This window comes from Manacus candei, unplaced genomic scaffold (genome assembly GCF_025592945.1).
Source record: "Manacus candei isolate 608988 ecotype Guabito, Panama unplaced genomic scaffold, ASM2559294v1 h1tg000044l, whole genome shotgun sequence".
NCBI lineage: Eukaryota > Metazoa > Chordata > Aves > Passeriformes > Pipridae > Manacus > Manacus candei.
The window spans coordinates 2,560,219-2,580,456 of record NW_026138092.1 but is presented as its reverse complement, the minus strand read 5'-3'; the positions used below and the strand labels follow the sequence as shown (position 1 = coordinate 2,580,456).

Sequence of the window (20,238 nt, the reverse complement as noted above, 5' to 3'; positions counted from 1 at the left end):
AAAGACTTTTGATCACACTCATTTCTGTCGTCAGAACTTGGGAGGCTTTAATGTATATTCCTTTTCTAAAATGCATTTTATTCTTTTTTAAAAAGAATAAAATCCATGACAGATTTTCCATTACCTTTTTCAACTTGTAACACTTCAGAACTTTCTAATACCAAACCCCAGAACATTTTCTGGGAAAGAAAACAAGTTGACATACATCTGTACCAATTACAATAATGTGGGATTTGAGGGTGTAAGACCGTGCATAATTTACCTAGTTTGAGACAATGTACACTTAATTATCCTGTATCTCATCCCAAAATATTTAATTCTGAAACCCTGTTTCATTGACCTAATGATTTTCTAGACTTAATATAACTGTATTAAAATATCTGTGACTTTAGGTAAGACACCACGTTCCTGCCCCTTCTGGTTTTGCATTTTCCACAGATAATTACACCAAAAGTACCCTGAACGAGCTTTTGTGTTTGCCTAGAGACACCCTGATCACCATTACCTTCTCATCAGGAATACACTCCAGACCCCGTTATTCCACTAAAGAAAAAACCAATTTGTCCATTTTAAGCATGCCTGGCACCACTTTACTGTGTATCTCAAAAGCAAATATTCATAAATGACTTAAAACTAATAAATAAAAGTGGTGGATCTCTGTGGTATAAAACAGCAGTTCCTAAATTCTCTGCAGAGCAGTGGCATGTTACTTAAAAAAGAGAATTTTTTTTGCCCAAGACAAAAAAAACCAAAAAAACCAAAAACCTCTGAAAAGAAGAGAATCTGCCCAGCCACGGGATTATCAGGATTTGGGATTATCTCCATACAGAATGTATACCACTTCCTAACAAAGCAGTACTACTAAATTAGGGATGAATTTCATTTAACAAATTCTATTCAGCAGTCTATCACATCTAGAGCACGCCAGCATCTCTTCCCACACATCCTGAGCTTTGCAGAACTACATTAGCAAGGAACCAGTTTTCTGGAACCAGCACTGTACTTTTCTGATTCTACATCACATCAAAATAAGCAACACTTTCAAATGACAGAAATAAACTCCACCAAAAGACATCGTGAAGATCTTATCTGAAATAACATATAACAATAAGCAGCTTAAAGCTATAATGAAAGGTTAAATGCGATAAAAATAAATAAATGGTACTGGAATTACTCTGAGATTTCAGCTGCCTCAGACACAGGAAAGTTATATTGCATATGGTCAAAACACAGAATGGGACTAATTATATTGTATATTAAAGGATAGCAAGATAAAATAAAGAAAAAGAAAAAAAAAGAAGTAGAATAGTAGGAAGAACTTTTCAACAGGTTTTTAAAAGCTAGCAAACTAACAAGGGAGATGTTTTACTCAAAATTAAAACTGGCTAGGAACCAAAATGGATAGTTCAATATGAGGTTGTTCTTCCTTAAAATAGATGGGTTCACCAGGGTAGACAAACCTGTTCTCAAGAGGAAGAAAAAAATAAAGGCATCACCCCTCTTCCAGCCAAACATTCCAGGATAACACTGCAAAATTACTTCCTATAACACTAAATATGAATTACACAAGTGTGACTCTGCAGAAGAACTCCAGAAAAGTAACCACTGTACGAAATTTCTTCTCCTTAAAGTGTAAAACACTTAAACTGCTTTCAGTTTCTTGTATCTTGGCCAAATTAGACTTTGTGCTGAAATTATACACTGAAGCATCTGTCTCAGACTGATATTCCCACCCTACTGTCTCTCCCCTGAATTCCCAGTCAAAATAATTAGTCATTTCTGTGCACAAATATGGAAATTAGTTTAAACCCCTCTTACTGCTTAAGACACATCTGACTATTTCTTCAAGAGGCTTTTCTACCTCCGTATTTTGGAGTAAGAAACTGGAATTTGGAATGGGTGGAGAAGCCTTTGCCTGAGAACAAAACTGCTGGTGGAGCTGAGCTGAGGGCAGGCTGAGGGGAATGCTAGAGGTGAATGGACAGGTATGGAGAGCAGCTAAAAATAAACAACATTCCACACTTCAACACACCAAAGAGTGTGTTAATCTTAAAGGTGTCATCTTAACTAACTTAAAAAATGCAAAAAAATTATCAATTACCTTAACATTATTTAATACAAATTGCATTTATCTTGAAGTAAGAGAAGGCTACAGCTAAACACCCTTGCTGAACTTTATTGACTCATATGTAGTCAATAAATACTACTAATACATAGTCAATGAAGTCACTGTTGTCTGATACAATTAACTTATCAAGAAAATTAAAATCAGACTATGAAAGAAATAACTTCCATGTCCCAGTTAACCTCATTTATTGCCCATCCCTCTGTATCCTTATCATCCCACCTACCCATTCCACTTTATCATGCCAGGTGAAAGGCCCACTCTAAATTATAATACGCCTTTTTCATCTGAAACCATTCAATTGCTAATTAGCTTTCCTGTTATCCAAAGAACATCTCCTCTGCAGGATTACCAACACGTGTGACTAACATCTTGGAGATACATTAAATCACACAGGTTCTTCAAAAGCTCATTATAAAATTAATTACACTAACTTGATTACAGTAACCACTTATCAAAATGTTCCCCTAGCAGAATAGACTCCAATATTATTTAATCTCTTAACCACAGCCAGCACATAGTTTTATATAAATAGGAAAAATATTACTTCCTAAAGAAGTTATTATTGCGATACACAGAAAATATCTAGCATTAAAAAAATTGCTTTTTCCAATAGGTAGGCTGCAATTGTAAGGGGCCATCAAGTACTTAATAATCCTGCTAACAGTTTACAGGTGAAAAGGAAGATGATGGAGAAAAGCAGTGCTCCTTTGCTTTTTCCTAAAACCTCCAAGATAAGCCAGTTTTGTCCTTTTTCTAGAATACTACACTGGAAACCACTACTCTGATTTCCTATTGGAGCAATGACTACAAACAAATGACTGCAAAAAAATGACAAAATGCCACTCTCTGAAGTACACTGCAAAGTGCATATTGTATGAAACACTGGATAGAACATTTTTATCCCCGATGATTTTCAGTCAAGGGCACGCATTTGAAATGCACCAATTAATAGAGCTTTTTATATGCAAAATTCCAGCAGCAGCTCCAGAAGACTCAGAAGTGTGTCATGATGACAAAGTGACCCACAGCAGAGAGTTTGGAAAAGGAGCACATGAGGCAAATTCCAATGTATACATGCCCTGACCACACTGCTTGCAAACCATGGATAGCAGGTAACTGCTAAGATAAAACCCCCTTTAAAAGGGGACTCAACTTCTGTGAGAGCTGCAAAATCTTGACAGTTCTGAGGTGTTTTACTCCAGATAAATTTAGGGGGGTTGCCATGTTGGCCAAAGGCTTCAAATACTACTCAGTGACAACAGTAAACAGAGGGATACCTAAAGGGTTGATCTGAATTATAGCTCTGAATGCTTAAAACACAATCTGGACAGACTGAGGGCACAGAGGGAGCCCAGAACTATCCCAAAATCTACAAAGAAAACCAATGCAGCTTGTCCCAGCCAAGCTCTGGTCCTGCTGGGTCTCCTCACCGAGTGCATTTTCGTGCTCCCAGAATTCCAGGCATCCCAAAATTCCAGGCATCCCTTGCCACACCAGCTGACACTGCCTTTCATTACAGCACCAGGCTCCACAGAACCAGACGTACTCTCACATGCAAGGGGCTCTACAAAGTCATGGAACAGCTTATAAAACAGTGCCAGCTTTAAACTTGAATTTAAACACAGCAGTAGCCTGCTGCCATCAAATCCCCGAATCATGGAGGTTGGAAAAGACCCTGAAGATCATCGTGTCCAACTGTAAAGGACTTGCCTGGTGCCTGGTTTTGACTGGCAGTCATTTCTATGAGCGCCTGTGGCTGGACTAAGACTGACTCTGACACATTAATACAATTGTATCACACCGAGTCACGTCTCTGGTGTGCAGCCAGCAGGGAAACATCTCTTTTCTACAAGAAACTGCCTGAGATGCTACAGCTGTTGAAATGTTTCATTACTATCCCCCTGTGCTGGTACCTCAACGCTGTGGCAGTTCTCAAAATAGTGACCTGCAGCAAAAGGACCCATCCCTCCTTTTTGTTCCAGCCTTCCATACAGGATATTGTTTATTTTCATTGTCTCTGCTGTTTGGTCTAACTGCAGATGGTCTCTCAAGCGGTTCCGAACGCATTCCTGCTCTGTGAGCTGCATGTCAGCATCACCTAACCAACAGTGACCCTCTCTCCTCAGGAGCACTTGAAGGCAGACAAAAATTTTCTCCCAAAACTGCAGATCTCAGCACTTACAAACGTCTCACAATTTATTCCAAATTCTGCTTCATAACCGACACTGAGCTTGTCAAGCAGAGGTTTCACACCCCTCTGGAGTCTGACATTCTCCCTGGATGTTCACTCTGTATTTAAGTGCTCTGAGTAAGAAGGCTGTTATACATATTCCAGTCTACTTGGCTTGGAAGTTTCAACTGGTGAGTACTGAAGGTTTTACATGCATTAGGAACTACATTTTTTAAAAGCTCTTAAAAGAACAGAGAGCAGCCCCCTTCTGTTGTACTGCTGTCCTGTCTGTGGGCACAGGAAACCAGACCTGCAATATGAACATTACCATGTACCTTTTCCTTTAATTACAGTATAACTGCTGGTAATAGGGGCCTTCATTTGAAAATACATAAACTTTGTTATAAGAGCAACCCCAGTTCAATCAGTACATTACTTTTTCTAGGTGTTTCTATTTACATCCAGCTACTTTCAGACAGGATAGATGACTACAATTTTCTTGATTTAACAGCACAGTGGTAGCCTGGTTAACTTTTTTATTCTAATAGATATAATCCAAACAGAACTATGACTGCATCATGTGCAATTTTGTTTTGCTTGACTGCCATTTTGCTTTCTTCTCTTGCTTGCTCAGAAGGTCTTTGTAGGCCAGTGCATTCACTGATAAACAATATGCTGCATTTAATTTTCTAGGTTTTCTGTGCTCTGCCTGGCCTATGCTGACATTACTAACTGGAAATACAAAGGAAGTTCTGTCTGGCCTACATTTACATTTAAAATCTCAGCCTTTTGGTTACTCTCACTTTCTCAATATGAACATCTTTTTCAGTTGAACACTTTGGCACCAAATGTCATTGCTGCCCTGTAAAAATGCAGGCAGCTGTTTGTTCTTTTCCTACAGCTCTTTGCTCTTCCTGAGACCACTGACAAATAACCTTTAGGTTGGTTTGCTCCACTTTCATTTTTCATCTAGATGCAGGCCTGCTAGTAGGTTTTGCAGTTCCTACAGCCCTCAGCACAGTTAAAATTCAGACCAGTCTGATTCACACTGTTTTACTCTTTCAAAGTCACAAATTTATTCTCTTGAAAGGTTAAGCCAGAAGACACAACTTTTCACATAGTGCCACTACGCATCAGCTGTTTCTTCTCCATGCATCTTATTACCTTGCTAAATATACATATTTTAAAGATTTAAAAGGCATTGCCAAGTATTTCTGAGACTTTACACTGTTACTCTAAGCCTACCATTAACCTGTCAACACAATGCTGAATTACAGCTACAGTTTACCCTCTAGATGGTTTTCTTTTTGCTTCTTTTATTCGACTTTGTGATACAAGGAATAACAAAGTATTCTGCTTTGATTCCTATTGTTCATCAGGGTTTTGTTTTGCAACACTCAGTTTATGATTTCCTGCAGTTAGGTGAGACAATTTACTGTCAAACCCCTGCTCACTGCTGAAGCAGAAAATGAAAGACTGCCTAGCAAGTGAAAAATTCATTCTGAATTCATTTCTCAAGATGTTCTGTGCTCCAGATACTGAGATGTTGCACTACAGCTACAAAGCAGAAGGGATGTGCCTGTTATTGCCTGAGCACAGGAGCAGATCTGTCACCTGAGCACAAACAAACTTCCCTCCCCACGTTAATTGACTGCTCCGTTTCAAAACTCCTTCCTCAGGAAATTTAAATGCAAATCAGTTATGTTGAACTTTATTAACTTCAAGCCTCTTTTCTCACCCGGGGTAAAGCCAAATGTCTGTGCAGTCAGTGCTGTGTCTCCAAGAGCAGTGAGAAGCAGATGGTTAGGCAAGAGCTGCTATATATAATACCTTTACAGCTTCCCACTATTTTTAGCTCAGAGTCCTCTTAAGTCATATGTGATTTCTATCTATTTACTAAACTTCAATGAATCTCTCTCCCATGAACTTCCCCTGAGCTCCCATAAATTTTTAGCATTCGTGCTACCCTACTGATGTGTTCGGAAAAGAGAATTCTACATTTTCATTTCTACAAGTGGGTGCAAAGACCCACAGCCTGGCAAAGAGGAAAGGCTACAAGATTAGATACCCAATGCAACTCACAGCATTTCAGCTTTAACTCTTTCTCCATTCTGCTTTCACTTGGTGTTCTGGTTGCTTTTTCTTTAATTAGCAGAATAAAAATTCTGTGTTTTACTCAGAGCTCCCCCTTCTACTTCGGTTTTTCTGACTTTGCCTACATCCATTTTTCCAGGGATGAAGAAACAAAAAAATTCACGGTATTATCAATGATGGAAAGCTACTGCATGCATAAATCATGCCTTTGCAACTACACCATCAGAGGTGCTTCAAAGAGATCCACTCAGCACTAGGAACCCAGGTGTGTGTTTGCAGCTGTATCTACCCTATTAGAACACATAAGGCTTCAAGGTTTTAAATATCACCTTGCCTTTTCTCATTTGAATTTTCTGAAATTGAAGTAATTTCTCACAAAGATTTGACTTTCCTCCTTTGTCTCGAGACAACAGGACTCAGGGCCACAGTAATATTCCATGGATTTTATACATCATCAGTTATTCATTCAATAATACAGGGCAAACTAGGACCACATTTTAATAGAACAGCAATTAGAGCATTTAACCTTTTACATAAAAATACATGTCTGGCTATGGGATCTCAAATTCTTGATGGTATTTATTGCCCCAAATAAAAAGGAGATGCTCATTTTCCCATTCCTCGCATTTAGTCTGTGCCATCAGGTAAAAGAACTGAAGGAACATTAAAAGCCTATTCGAGTTCCAGGTTCAGCCACTGGAGAATTTCTCAAAGCACAAGAACAAAGGGAAAAAAAGAGCTCCTGTCTCCCTTCAGCTCATTTTATCCCGCATTCAGGGAACGGTGGAAGCTGCCAGAAGGTGGCTCAGGGAGTGTGATGAGATTGTTCCCATCCCCATCCTGAGCAGATTGCTGAGTTCAGACACTTCCCTAAATGGCCAACCCAGCCCAGCAGGACCAAATCTGCACTTGTAGTTCAGCTCCTGCTCTCCACAGGCACAGGCTTTGTCTCTGTGTTGCACACCGGGATTGCTCACACACGGTATCAAATATTTAAAGTATCAAATATTTAAAAACTTCTCATGTGAAGAATTTCAATAAACCTTCGACTAAATGGTTACCTTATTTACCAGGGACTTAGGTACTGACACAAACACAAGGTAAAATTGATGCTTTTCCTGTTTTATCCCTCTGAAGCATTCAGCTATAGAGATATGATTGCTCCAAATGTTTATTTTTTACAAGACCAAAAGCAACATGACCCGGAGCTTTCTGAGTTTGCCACAGCTACAGTTTGAAATTTTTGGAGTATGAATTTGAAAATAATCACTGAAAGCAGTTACAAAGTTAGAAATCACACTGATTCACTCTGACAGTCATATGCACATTTACAGTCATAAAGATATCAAGCAGAAGACTCTATATAGGGTTCTTTTTAATAATAGATCACTTACAGTTTGCCAGTGATGTCCTAAAAAAGCCTTACTGACTCTTTCTAAGGCACAGGTTTTTCAAACTAATCCAAGGAATCTAACAGCACTATATGAAACCAAGTGCTGTGCCTGTCCCTTACTTAGTACCTCTGAAGGGCTGACATCAAATATTAAGTAAGGATTCACTTGACAAATGTAGTTTACATGCCAACCATGAAACTGCTTAACCTTTTTTAAAACATTATAGGAAAAAAAAAAACCCCGATTGTCAATTATCTTGGAGAACATCTACAATTTCTGTTAAAAAAAATGAAATTATTCAGCTGTGAATAACTGTATTACCCACAGCACAATGCTACAGCCATTAAAGAAGAAAAATAAATACAGTAAGAATGTATCTCCTAAGCAGCCTTTGCTGTATCATACAAAGCCCTCATAACTCAGTGATACATTATCTCTCTGAGGGCAATAAGCAATTAAACACATTCCTTCCTAGATAACAGGAGGAAAAAAAAGACTACATAAAAGCCCCATACCTCTAAAAATTAGTTTCACAGTATCTGAGGACATACCTTTGCTGTACACTCCCAGAATTAATGGATATTTTATCTGGTTTATCTCCTTGGTGCTCTGCATAAAGAAGCCATTCCAAAACTTTGATTATTCCTATTGCCCTTTCCTGTCCCAACTCTGGCAGACAGATCAGTGTGGGGTAATAATTTTCCAAGCATGGCCTCTGCAAGTCAGAGATTTTTTACCACAGAATAGTTAATATTTTATGTCATGACCTCTTTCTAACAATACTCCACACTATTTTTTTTGACACCTCATGAAAACTGAGCTGGTGGTTTTACAGAAATGTCTAAGAAACAGCTGATTTCAAGTAAGGCTTGGGGGGTTTTTTTGCATAAAGTTATTCTGTTCTTATGTATTACTTCACATTTCTGACAGTGAGTCTCTGTTTCTATTTTAATACCCATTTTGTGAGATCCTTCTGACTCAAGACAGTGGTGAAATAGAAGAGCCATCAGATCTGTATCATCTTAGCACCTGATGAGGGTCCTAAGACCCTCCAAATGCTTATTTTTTACAAGACCAAAACCAATGTGACCAGGAGCTTTCTGAGTTTGCCACAGACACAGTTTGAAATTTTTAGAGTACTGGTATTCTAACATCTCAAACACCTGCCTATTCTCAGTTAAAATGCCCCTCCTGAATCACATGCCACCTAAGGTGGGCACTGCTTCCTTTCTGGAGTTCTCTGTGCATACACTGGATTATCCTTGCTCAGCTGAGGAAAACATTAAAACTTTTTGGGTTTTAATTGGCTCTTAGTGGTGAGAAAGGAGCGACTCTACAATGTGTGTGTATTTAAACAGCCACTGAGGAAATAAAAATGTAAATCCATGTGTGAGTTCAGAGAATCATAATTAAAAATGAGTTGATGGGGGCAGGAGCCTTTGTCCAAGGTTACACATTCACTGACAGCAAAGGCTACAAGGGTGGCAAAACAGCTTCTTTAGAGACTGAACCCTCTTTTAGCAGCTGGTTTGATTTAGAAAGGTTTTCACTCCCACCCCAAGTGGGTCACTCTCATAAGGATCTCAGCATTTTGCCTCCCAACTGCTGCAAAGGTCTTTTCTCTACCCCTGCTCACTCCTATCCATTTAGAGACTTCCCAAAGGAGCATTTCCTTCGTTTATTGTTTTGTCCAAGGCACCACTTTCCTTATGCCTTTCTAGCAAACAAAGCCACATCCATCTCTCCTCTCACTCCTCATCAACAGGGTGGACTCACAGGCTGGTGAGTCCTTCTCTCTTGAATTTTGCAACAAGACTTCCCAGGTTTCATTTCACCCTTAAGTGATTTAATCTGCAAAAAGGGGCAATCCCACTCCCCTGCAACTCTCAGGAGCATCATCCTTATTACTGCCATGTATTTGCTTTGGTATTCAATCCCATCTCACAGTGAGCTGATTGAGAAAACACAAATCCTTACAAAAGAGGCATTTTTCTCCTAGTTTAGCTTCCTAGACAGGCTCAGTGTAATGGTCAAATGAGCACAGGTGCCAGTGGAAAGCAGGGGCCACCACTCTGGGGTTTGGTGACAGACATTCCTTGGATCAGGTTAGTTGTAACGTGAAGCCTTCCTCTCAGGCTCTACCCCGTGCTTTGTAAGCCTAAGCAGCACAGTTACTCCGGTTAACTTGGAACTCTAAACTTCCACGGTGAGGACAAAGATATTTTGTAACTGATGCACAGGAAATAATTCAATCCCTGTGCTGTTTCTCTCTGTACTGCCCGGCTATAACCTGTATCATTGTGAAGTTGTGAACTCCCTGGGGGAAGCATTCTTCATGTCTGCTTCCTGCAAAGCAGGGGTCACCGTGTCATGTTTTATTTTATTTTCATTCTGGTTTACTGTTCACTTTAATATAAAGCTGCTAAAATCCTAGTGAAAAGTTAACTGAAATCCAGCTGATGCAAGCCTTCACTGCCACAACCTGAGGCACAAAAAAGGCACCCGAGGGGGAAAAAAAAACACAGGAACTTTCTATGTTCTTATTTGTTACTGACTCGAACCCTTGGGCTCTTTTTGACATCTTCTCATTATGGAAAATACAGTCAGTAAAGGTCAAAAAGCAACAGTTGTCCAGCCTTCAACAGAAGCTAATTTCTAAGTATTAGAAAAGCAAACTTTTGTTTCAAAGCAGTCACAGGAGCGAACCAAGGAGCGAAGCCGTAACACAGCCCATGCACAGGGAGGACACATTTAGGGGAGGATAAGCAAACAGAACTTAATTCTAGTTCATGCCACTTCTGCAGGTCAGGCCTGCTGACACAACAGACAGGACGAGATGAAACGTCCACATGATTATTTGGTACAAGTCATGTAACAAAGCTGGAGTGACACATGAATCAAAACTGAAAATGGTACCAAGAATATGACACAGAAAAGCCTCTCCAGAGCTCTCCTGTTTCTCACAGAGAACCTCCTGACCTTTTGGGATGGTTTCTTTCAGAGAATTTCTTGGGCCCAGTAAATACAGACATACAACAAGTTTTTTTGAAGGGTAGTTGATCTAACTGCAAGTAAATTCAATTACGAGATATACCCTAACAGCAGGACACAAAGGTCTGATCACCAGAGTCACCTCTCAAGTGGAAAATCAATGAGACATGAGTCACACTGGATACAATGACAGTAACTGGCTTGCCTTTACCTCCATAACCTGCAAGGGAGGCCAAACATTCCCTCTCTACATTCGGAATTCTGATTGAAGAACAGAGTAACCCCTCATGCAATATGGGAATTCTCAGTAAAACCACTGCTGGGCTTTAATTAACCAGAGATCTTTTCAGATCACCAGAGATGTCACTGGAATTCACCAGTAACTGAAATTTTAACAAGAAATTAATTACCTATGTGGTTGGTGTGGGGTTTTCCCGAGGTGCAGTCATACAAAAAAACAACAAAAGACAAATCTGTTCCTTTACACTTGTATAATGTGAACGGTCCTGACAGCAAACTGTACCCCACAAAGCAATGCATTTGTGAGAACGAACCACAGAGGATTCTTGAGCATTTGCAAAATTCTCTTTGGTTCAACAACAACTAAGACCTTCAAAAAACATGTCAAGAAGCACACTGAGATAAGACTTTGAATCTAAAAAGCCTTGAAACGAACTGTAAAGTAAGAAAAGAAATGTGAAAAAGACAGACTTGGCTTTGGGGTGGGAGAGGTGTGGGGGAGCTTTATCTGCTCTAGGACATCATAAAAGAGTAAATGTTTCTCATTGTCCTTTTCAGCACTGGTTGTCAGATGACTGATATGTGAAGAACCTTTCTCATCTGAAGTATTTTAGGAATCCCCTTAACAAAGGAGCACTGGATTCCCAATTATATGATCCAGAAAAATTCTCAGCTGACCTCACTTAAGAGAAATGATGTAACTACACTTTGTTCTGTTAGAAACCACTTCCTCACAGATGGATTTAAAACTATCCATATATATGTGAAAAGCAACTGCCCTACTGCAGCCTCTACAATGATACTGCCAATAATGATTTTTTTCAGTCTTTCTTCATTTTTTTTACAATGCACTGGATATAGCAGAATTTCCAGAAAACTGATGCAATAAACACCGAGATTCTGATAAAAATAGGACATTGGTTAAAAAAACAAACAAACAAAAGCAGACCATAAGCAGTAGTGGCTTCTCGTTATGCCTATTTTTCCAGGACAAAATAGAAAAATAAATAAATAAACCCAAACCAAACAAAGCCAGAAAAGTTGCCAACTGAGGACTGAGAAGACCTGAGAACATCTGGTTAGGTCCCGTTTTCCTGAAGTCCAGCTTCTGAGGAAATGCCCAAAGAACAGTGCTGGCAGCACAGCAAGGCACAGAAACACTGTCAAATCTCTTCAAGTCCCAAGTAGAGTGCTTACTAACAAAAGCAATATAAACATGTCTACCTAACCTGTAAAACTCGCTGTTAGTTGTACTCTGACTTTTAGAGACACAGAAAGTGCAAGTACATGAAAAGAAGTGGGTGGAAAACATGTACCAATATATTCTAATTTTAGAATGATTATTAAAATACAAATTTTAAAGTTGTCAAAGAAATCTTGTACATTAGAAACAGAAAAAAAAACAAACCCACAAGCAACCAAACCCCAGCATCTGTTGCCATCAGATTCCCACTCCAGGTCCTCAGTCAGTCATCGCCCAGACGCTGCCCCAGCCAACTCTCCATGACCTGTTCCAAAGTCCAGGTTAAACCAGCCTTTTCCAGGCAGTTCTGGGTGACAATTGCATCTCAGTTGGAGCTCTTCTCCTGGAGCTCAGGGAATAGGTGCATCTGTCTCTGCCTAAGACTTCAGCCTTTGTGCTCTGACTGCATAAGAAACCGTGATCCCTTTAGAATGTGCTACAGAAAGGCCTCTGTACTGCAGGGATACACAGGAGGAAAATCCCTGGAAGACTTAAAATTATTAGAGGAAAGGAACAAATTCTTTTTCTGACATCACTCTAATACAGTGAGCAGTGTTTGCATTCCTCCTGTATTGATTTTTAGATTTACAGAAGCAAACACTGCACCAGGACCTAAACCCGGTGCCCGCTCAGTTCCCAACACTTTGTTTTCCCAGTGGTTTAGTCCCAATTTCCCAGCAATTACAACAAACAGAACCATCACACCCTGTGAGGTGAAAGTGTAAGTAAAGTGCAATCCATATAATTGGGGAGATGGAAAAATGTACTAAAAGCCTAATTACCATTAGGCTACAGTAGAGTGACAGCACTGTTTTATGTGAATCCTCTGCACTCTTCTTAAAGGTTGGGAATGTGACAGCACTTTAACCTTTTCCTAATTCCAGAGCACACACACAGGTGACACAAAGCCTACCCCTCACTTGCCATTAAGCCCAAGGCAGCTTTGTCAAATCTCAAAAACCAGAAACACTTGAATAAGGGCACATGGGATGGAGGCAGTTGATATGGAACAGAAAAAGTGCAGAGTAAGTAATTAAACTGATTTTAGTTCAAAACAGTTCCATCAAATTGTCCAGCACTTTTATCTCTAAAAAGCTTTAACAACTCATTTGTGTCAAGCTTAGCTCTTCCAATTTAATAAAATATTTTTAAATCACCCCCAAAAAAAGCCTCAAAGGAGAAATTTTGTTTAAAACTACCACATGTAACAGACAGGATACGTTTCTAATCAGGTTTTTCCATACTGTGACTATCACTTAGCAATGGCCACGAAAGACTGAAATCTGTTTCTAATACACGGAACACAAACTGCTTTTAAATAACATTATATTTGTATAACAAACATTTCGGGAACAGGAAGACTTTACAAGTGATGATTATCCCTCAAAATACACGTCTCGGGTAATAACTGCAATCTGTATTTTACAGAAACAAGGTGAAGTTGACTTCCTGATGTGCTCTATTGTAGAGCCTGGAATGCACCTGATTCCCTGGCTCCTTAGAATTAATCTTTTGACCTTTGCTTCTCTCTAACAAAGTCTTCTGGAAGACTTTCACTCTGGCTCAGTTTACTTCCACTCGATCATTAAAAACACATAAAGGCAAGTCAAAGGTATTAATTCTACAATGAAGATTCTATGAAAGTTATCTTCAATGTTACATCACAGAAGGCTTTAATAAATGTTTTCTAAAAAAGCCCTTTAATTAATATATTTGCTAAATTTTTTAGCTAAATCTTACAATTGTTAATCCACTAATTATATTTTTTGCTCCACCATGTTGTTTTGGTTTTTATATCATGGTCAGCAAAATTACAAAAATCTAAAAATGAGGATAGATTTAATGCTCACATGTCATTCTGTCTCCTATGCCAAGGACAGACAAACTATACCTCTATCACTTCTAAAAGGAGGTTATTTAACCTTTTCTAGAGCTTTCAGCAATAGATATCCTATTACCTCCCTCAGATATTTAACCCTATGATTACCTGGCCTGGATAGATAATCTTTCCCAGAGCTGGAAAGCTTTTCCTGACATGGAAATCTCCTTTTGCACTCTTTAGGACTATTATTTCTTAGCCCACCTAGAGAGAACAGTCTACTATATTCTCCTCTGTAGCAAACTTTACCATATTTGAAGCCTATTATTATGTCTCCCCATCTCTGCTACAGACTAAACAAGGACAATTCCTTCAGTCCTTCCTTAAAGGTCATTATTGCAACTTTTCTCTAAATACTCTTCAGCTGGTTCAAATCTGTTTGAAGTAGAGTAACAAAAACAGACACAGCCCATCACTTGAGGCCTTACCCTGGGTACTGCAGAAGAATTTCCATCTCACACTCAACAACAATCTTGGTCATATAACTCCAGGACAACTCTTGTTTTTTTGTCACAACTCCTTTGTGTTCACTTTGTGATACAGTCTGCAGAAGTGTTGCCCAGCCAATTGTTTCTCATATTTAAGTTTATTATGGCTACTCAAAGGTATTATTTAGTGTTTCTCTTTACTGAACTGCATCCCACAGAGTTCAGCTCATTCATCAAATTTATCAAGATCATTTCACACTCTAATGCCTGTGTTCCTTCCCAGATTTGTACTGTCCAGGCAGTCAGTAAATCTGCTTTGTTCTATCACCCAGGTCACAAACTGAAAGACTAGACAGGAATTAATTCAGAAAATACACCTGCACAATTCACATTTGTGTCTTCAATCCTGTGTGTCCTTAAAGCATTTCATTAATAAGTGATTAACCAGCATGGCAAGTCTGCTCTGACAGTCTCTGTTTCTGGTGTTTGTAGACTCCTCAGCTGTGGAGGTAACGTGCCTGACTTCCACATTCTCTGCACAGGCAGAGAATGTTTCAAACATTAATATCCAGGGGAGGCTCTACCAACTCTCCATTTTAATTTATTTGTATGTGGCACAGTAACCCAGTTGTTAGCTCCTCCAATTCTGAATTTGGGTTATCCCCGTGTTTCTTTCCGGTGCTGGAGATACTACAGAGACATTTCAATACACACAACCCCCCTCCCCCCACACCACTAACTCCAAAAAATTCAGATCTCAGGTACACACATCTACACACTAATAAAACAAAACCAACAACAACAAAAAGCAGGATGTTCCCATTTACATACCAACAGGTAAACTCTTGAGAACACTCATTTCCTTTTTGACTTTTAAATTTTCAAACTAAAGTGTTTTAAACCAAGTTTAAATCACCCCATTTTAGGCACACAAATCAGCTATTTCTCATGACAAGAGACTGTCAATCCTGGACAATCCAATTGCCAACATTCCTATTCCTATATCCTGTGATGAAGTTCAACAGCCCAGAAAAACTGGAGAGCAGCTCCCAGCAATGTCAAACACTGCTAGGGGAAGAATCAACTTTCTTCTGAGTCAACAAGACACGAAGCAATCAGTTTAATGTGCAAAGCAAAAATATTTAAATGGAGTATCAGGTAAAACTCCAACCATGGGGTGATGGAACTGCTGAAACAAGCAACACAACGAGGAACTTTGCCATCAGAGGGATGATCTCTGCAGGCTCCCAAAGGGCAGAGAACTGCACTGGCTGAGCTCTGTATTTCTGTGTTTAAGTGAATTCATTATAAGCATCAAAACACTGAATTAACTTTAAAGAACAGTTATTGGAAGTTAAGCTACCAAGCATTTTGACTGAACATACAACAAACTGTATAAGGGAAAGTAATTAAATGCAAACTATTAACTGATACACAAATTTTGAACACAAACTGTACAAATTATCAACCTACTACACTACAAATCCCAAGTATTTTGATTACAAAGCTGCACTTCACAGGGGAATCTTTTTAATAGTCTTTTTGTTTGAAAAGCAGTGTCCAATAAGGAGAACACACTATTCAGTGTTCAGCTCTACATTTCTTCAGTGTCTTTCATGAGTTACTCAAACAGAAAGAAGGTTTTCAGAAAACTAAAACTCCCATGGTGGTTCTTCTACAACCAAAGCAGGTTTTGAACCAGACACCATATTTACAATGCTCTTAAAACTAGAACAATATACCCCTAAGTGTTAGTGCAAAGTTTACCAGGAGCGAGTTCTTATCATCAGCAGCTTGATTTCCAGCAGAGAACACTTAATTTGGAAACTAAAAAAAAAAAACAACACCAAACCTTCCTCCCTACAGAAGTGAGAAAGTTTCTCACTTTCTGCAACTTCACTCCCGCCTACAGAGGTGGCAGAATTTTTCTTCTTCAAGGTTTTTAAGGACAAGTTCTACAAATATCTGTCTGGAATAATCCAAGTAGTTTTAAACCAACCCAAAAGAAAGGGACAATAGGTCTGATGCTACTGCATTTCCAGAACTGTGAGTGCAATGTAAATCTGTGGATATAAGTAAGTGCTGAATACTCAATAAATAAATTACCTCTTGCAAAATATGGTTCTTTATGACCAGAGAGACCTGTGTCATCAGTTCCCACACAATGTAAAGACTTCCATTTTTGGGAAAACCAAACCAAAGCAAATTTAAAAAAAAATTAAAAAAAAAAAACAAACAAGAAAAATCCCACCATTGGAAGTAAGGCACACAGCAAAAACTTTGGTTCCAACTTCCCCAGTACTTTTAGAAACACTAAGAAACATTTCTTATTTCCCTTATGCAACAAGGTGGTGAAAGAGCAGAGTCTCCCCACTTTGTATCAGCCACACAACTGTCACTGAGCAGAAGTCAACCTAAGCACCTGGAATGATCTAGAACCAGAGACAGACAAACCAACCAACAAATCTTTAAGTCTCCTGGAAATACTGGGAGAGTAAAGCCTTCATTCTGGATGAGACTATGGACAGCAAACTGTAATCTCACCACACAAGTATGTTGGAGACATTGATAAACATCAGGGCAGTCACGTGCTGTTCAGCTGGAGAACAAAAGCCCTTATTAGGACACATTCCCAAATTCTGTGAAATAAAGATCTGGTTATTTTCGCACATTAAACCCCCAACAACACTGAGAGAATGAATCCCACCTGCTATTTCTCTTTTTCTAGAAATGTGAAAAATAATGAAAGCAGCACTGAACTTCACGATTAAATATCTTAGTAACTAAGCTATTTAACACAGCCCATCTCTTAGTAATGACACACCTGGAGTATGCAAGGCAAAGGACAAGGCACTGCAGTTAACAGCGGCACAACTGAGAACTGCAACAACCACCTACCTTAGACTAAACAACCAGACCCATCAACTGTGAGCAGTACTTCAGCTCAGGGTCACTGTGCTGTGCTCCTCACTGACACACACGGCTGTGCTGGGAAACAGGCCTTCACAAAAAGCCTCACTGTAAATTCAAGGCACAGAATTTTTTTATGGGATAAGCATGAGAGCACTGGAAAAAGCCTGAAACCACAGTTGTTAAGCTTCTGCACGACTTGCTAAACTAAATTAACTGCTAAGACCTTCTGAGGCCTTGGGAAGTTTCATGAGTGACTTCAATTGGGTGAAAACTTTCACCTGATAGCTATTTTTTGAACATTTTACCACATACTCATTACTTTAAGAGATGCATTTTTCTCCCTGCTGTTTAACACACACCATTTTTCTTCCTTGAACTTCCACTTTTGATTTATCAAATACTATTAATCCAAAAGACAGTACAGTAAAAGATACTTGAAAACAAACCACAACAGTAACTTGTCAACATCTTTTCTGAAAAGTTACACCTGATTACATAAAGAATCATATTGTGCTGATCCCAAACCTACCAGTCCCTACTGGATCTCCAGTCCTGGGAGCAGCTAGGAGAGGAAACATAATATCTAACCACAGGTTAGAAATACACCCAAAAAAGCATGTTCTCAAAAGGTTGCACAAGTTAGTTAGTTTGTTTTAATGTAAAAACACAGGGTACACCTGGAGCTTAGCTGGAAAGCCTCAGTAAACAATCACTATGTCATTAGTGAAGCATAAGGAACACACCAATAGAAAACATGCAAATATAGGTGCAGCCACTGAAGAGCTACTACAGTTTGTTTAATAGGAACTGCAAACCTATTTCCAAAATAAAATTTGGAACTCCAGTGCCTAAAGAACGCATTCTTTTACCAAAAAATTAGTGCTAGCCTAGAACTGGATTATTAAAACACCCCAAGAGTACACAAACTGTCAGCGTTCCTGGATGATCAGGGACGGAATACCAAACACCATAAGGAAGAAGCAGAACCATATGCTCTCCCTTAAGAGAGATCAGGATTAGGAGACAAAGGAGATATTGCTGAGCTAGGACACTTGGATACTGCTGGAACAGTTTTTGACAATGCAGGAGAAAACAGCACTGTATTTTACAAGTTTGGGCGATAAGGGGGCACGTATCCGAGCCTGCAGCGGGAGCAGGCTCGGGATGTCACAGAGCTCCTCTGGAGCCCGGCACCCCAAACCCCGCCGGCCCTGCGGGGCAGGAGTAGCTCGGGCTCCCCGCACAGACCCGAGCGAGCACAGAGGCGACAAACAGCCCGGGGCAGGTGTGACAGACGGCGGGACAGGGCCGAGGGGCCGGGGCAGGGCCCCGCCGTGAGGCCGGAGCGCGGCACGGCCGGGGCAGCGGGGGCAGCTCGGCGGGCAGGGGCACCCGGGGGCTGCGCGGCGGGCGGGCCCGGGCCGCGGGCAGGGCCGGGGGAGCGGCGGGACGCGGCGAGCGCGGGGCGGGGCGGGGCGGGAGGGAGGGAGGGGGGGGGGGCGGCCGCGGGGTGATGTGAGGTGAGGCGGGGCAGGGCCGGGGCGGGGGGCGGAGGCGGCTCCCGCGGTGCCGCCCCCGGCCCGGTTCCATTTACCCAGCGCCGCCGCCATCCCGCGCCCGCTCCCGCGGGGGACGCGCGACCTCGCGAGACTTCCCGCCTTCCTCCTCCTCCTCCTCCTCCTCCTCCGCCACCGCCCCCCCCGCGGCGGCCCGGCGCGCGCTCACGGTGCGCGCTCACGGCGCCCGCGCGGCTCGGGCCCCAACATGGCGGCGGCGCCGCGCACGTGCCCCGGGCGCGCCGGCCGCGCGCACACGTCAGGGCCGGGGGGGAGGCGGGGCCGCCGCGCACGCGCGCGAGGCGCCGCCGCGGGCCGGCAGCTGATTCGAACGGGGCGCGCGAGCCGCCGCCTCCTCCCCGCACGCGCGGGTCACGTGGGGGCTTCCCCCGCGCGCGCGCTCCCTCCGCCTCCTTCCCCCTCCCCGCGCGGGGCCGCTCTCGCCGCCGGCCCGGGCCCCCCCCTTTTCCCTTCCCCCCCGGCGCCGGGACGGGCCCTCACCTGGCGGCCGCTCCCCGGCGCGGCGGGCCCGCGCAGCCCCGCGCGCGGCTCGGCTCCCTCCGTGCCGCCCGCACCAGGCGGCGGCGGCGGCGGCGGCGGCTCCGCACAGCGCCTGCTCCCCTCGGCGCGGCGGCGGCTCCTTCCGCTTCCTTCCCCTCCCCCCCGCGCTGCGGTGGCGCCCGCGCGCGGCAGCGCCCCCTGCCGGCGGAGCGCGGCGCGGCCGGGGCAGGTGCCTGGCGGGGCGCCCTCAGCGGGAGCGGGAACGGGAGCGGGAGCGGGGCGGCTGTGGGAGCTCTAGAGCGGCTGTGGGAGCTGCGGGGCGGCTCTGGGAGCTCTAGAGCGGCTGTGGGAGCTCCAGAGCGGCTGTGCTGGGCAGGGCACGGGCAGCGCGGCTCGGGGAGGGGCAGCTCCAGCCCCCAGTGCCGCTCCTGTGCCCCCCGAGCTGGGCTGTTCCGTCCGCAGCTCCGGGGCGATTCCCGGCGCTCTCTCCCGCCGTGGCTCAGGCGGTGCCTCGGGAGCGGGCTCCGTGGGGCACTCCAGCCCTCTGGATTACGGGTAAAACGGAACCGGGGGCGCTCTGAAATTTATTCGGTGCTGCCTGGTTCTCACCGGTGTGCGATCGCCAAGTTACTCCTCACCACCTCCGCTCCTACAGAGGAAATGCTGTGTATCTCTGACTGTCCTTAACCACTGTTTTTTTC

The 20,238-nt window shown here is 42.3% G+C and overlaps 1 protein-coding gene across 4 annotated transcripts in view; it reads right to left on the bottom strand.

Annotated features, from left to right (window-relative positions):
• Positions 1 to 19,666, bottom strand: part of ZZZ3 (zinc finger ZZ-type containing 3) — a 54,325-nt gene extending 34,659 nt beyond the window's left edge. Inside the window, exon 1 of one of the 4 annotated variants that reach the window (XM_051796027.1) lies at positions 19,538 to 19,666. The gene's annotated coding sequence lies outside the window, so the exon portion shown is untranslated. Of the gene's footprint in view, positions 1 to 17,465; positions 18,880 to 19,074; positions 19,096 to 19,537 lie in introns of those variants that run through there. The other 3 variants (XM_051796028.1, XM_051796029.1, XM_051796025.1) reach the window with 3 other exon arrangements.
• Between the last annotated feature and the right edge of the window lie 572 nt (positions 19,667 to 20,238).